This window comes from Drosophila miranda, chromosome 4, assembly GCF_003369915.1.
Source record: "Drosophila miranda strain MSH22 chromosome 4, D.miranda_PacBio2.1, whole genome shotgun sequence".
Taxonomy (NCBI): domain Eukaryota; kingdom Metazoa; phylum Arthropoda; class Insecta; order Diptera; family Drosophilidae; genus Drosophila; species Drosophila miranda.
The window spans coordinates 494,438-496,850 of NC_046677.1; positions in this window are offsets into that span (position 1 = coordinate 494,438).

Here is a 2,413-nt window from a genome sequence, read left to right on the forward strand (position 1 = left end):
GCAGAGATAAGATGTCCGGCAGGGGATATAAACTTCCCGCCGCCGGAGGTAAATGTTCTGCCAGCGGAGATACGTTTTCTGCCAGCGGAGAAACGTAGTTCGCAGCGGAGATAAGTTGTCCGGCAGGGGATATCAATTTCCCCCTCTGGAGAAAAGTTTTCCGCCAGCGGATATACATTTCCCGCCACCGGATATAAATTTTCCACCAGCGGAGAGATGTATTTTGTCAGCAGAGATAAGGTGTCCGGCAGTGGATATAAACTTCCCTCCGACAGAGGTAAATGTTCTGCCAGCGGAGATAAGTTTTCTGCCAGCGGAGAAACGTAGTTCGCAGCGGAGATAAATTATCTGCCAGCGGAGATATGATGTCTGTCAGCGGAGAAAAGTTTTCCGCCAAAGGATATAAATTTCCCGCCACCGGAGATAAGTTTTTCCGACAGCGGAGAGGCGTATTTTGTCAGCAGAGATAAGTTGACCGGCAGCGTAGATAAGATGTCTGTCAGCGGAGAAAAGTTTTCCGCCAGCGGATATAAATTTCCCGCCACCGGAGATAAGTTTACCGACAGCGGAGAGACGTATTTTGTCAGTCAGCAGAGATAAGTTGTCCGGCGGGAGATATAAATTTCACCCTCTGGAGAAAACTTTTCCACCAGCGGATATCAATTCCCCGCCACCGGAGATAAGTTTTCCGCCGGCGGAGGGACATATTTTGTTAGCAAAGATAAATAATCTGCCAGCGGAGATAAGATGTCTGTCAGCAGAGATAAGTGTTTCGGCAGCGGAGATAAGATTTCCCGCTACCGCAGGTAAGTTTTCCGCCAGCGGAGAGATGTATTTTGCCAGCAGAGATAAGTTGTCCGGCAGCGTAGATATGATGTCCGTCAGCGGAGAAAAGTTTTCCGCCAGCGGATATAAATTTCCCGCCACCGGAGATAAGTTTTCCGCCAGCGGAGAGATGTATTTTGTCAGCAGAGATAAGTTGTCCGGAAGCGGAGATATGATGTGTCTCAGCAAAGAAAAGTTTTCCGCCAGCGGATATAAATTTCCCGCCACCGGAGATAAGTTTTCCGCCAGCGGAGAGACGTATTTTGTCAGCAGAGATAAGTTGTCTGGCAGCGTAGATAAGATGTCTGTCAGCGGAGAAAAGTTTTCTGCCAGCGGATATAAATTTCCCGCCACCGGAGATAAGTTTTCCGACAGCGGAGAGATGTATTTTGCCAGCAGAGATAAGTTGTCCGGCAGCGTAGATATGATGTCCGTCAGCGGAGAAAAGTTTTCCGCCAGCGGATATAAATTTCCCGCCACCGGAGATAAGTTTTCCGCCAGCGGAGAGATGTATTTTGTCAGCAGAGATAAGTTGTCCGGAAGCGGAGATATGATGTGTCTCAGCAAAGAAAAGTTTTCCGCCAGCGGATATAAATTTCCCGCCACCGGAGATAAGTTTTCCGCCAGCGGAGAGACGTATTTTGTCAGCAGAGATAAGTTGTCCGGCAGCGTAGATAAGATGTGTCTCAGCGGAGAAAAGTTTTCCGCCAGCGAATATAAATTTCCCGCCACCGGAGATAAGTTTTTCCGACAGCGGAGAGGCGTATTTTGTCAGCAGAGATAAGTTGTCCGGCAGCGGAGATAAGATGTGTCTCAGCAAAGAAAAGCTTTCCGCCAGCGGATATAAATTTCCCGCCACCGGAGATAAGTTTTCCAAGGCGTATTTTGTCAGCAGAGATAAGTTGTCCGGCAGCGTAGATAAGATGTCTGTCAGCGGAGAAAAGTTTTCCGCCAGCGGATATAAATTTCCCGCCACCGGAGATAAGTTTTTCCGACAGCGGAGAGGCGTATTTTGTCAGCAGAGATAAGTTGTCCGGCAGCGTAGATAAGATGTCTGTCAGCGGAGAAAAGTTTTCCAGCCAGCGGATATAAATTTCCCGCCACCGGAGATAAGTTTTCCGACAGCGGAGAGACGTATTTTGTCAGCAGAGATAAGTTGTCCGGCAGCGTAGATAAGATGTGTCTCAGCGGAGAAAAGTTTTCCGCCAGCGAATATAAATTTCCCGCCACCGGAGATAAGTTTTTCCGACAGCGGAGAGGCGTATTTTGTCAGCAGAGATAAGTTGTCCTGCAGCGGAGATATGATGTGTCTCAGCAAAGAAAAGTTTTCCGCCAGCGGATATAAATTTCCCGCCACCGGAGATAAGTTTTCCAAGGCGTATTTTGTCAGCAGAGATAAGTTGTCTGGCAGCGTAGATAAGATGTCTGTCAGCGGAGAAAAGTTTTCCGCCAGCGGATATAAATTTCCCGCCACCGGAGATAAGTTTTTCCGACAGCGGAGAGGCGTATTTTGTCAGCAGAGATAAGTTGTCCGGCAGCGTAGATCAGATGTCTGTCAGCGGAGAAAAGTTTTCCGCCAGCGGATATA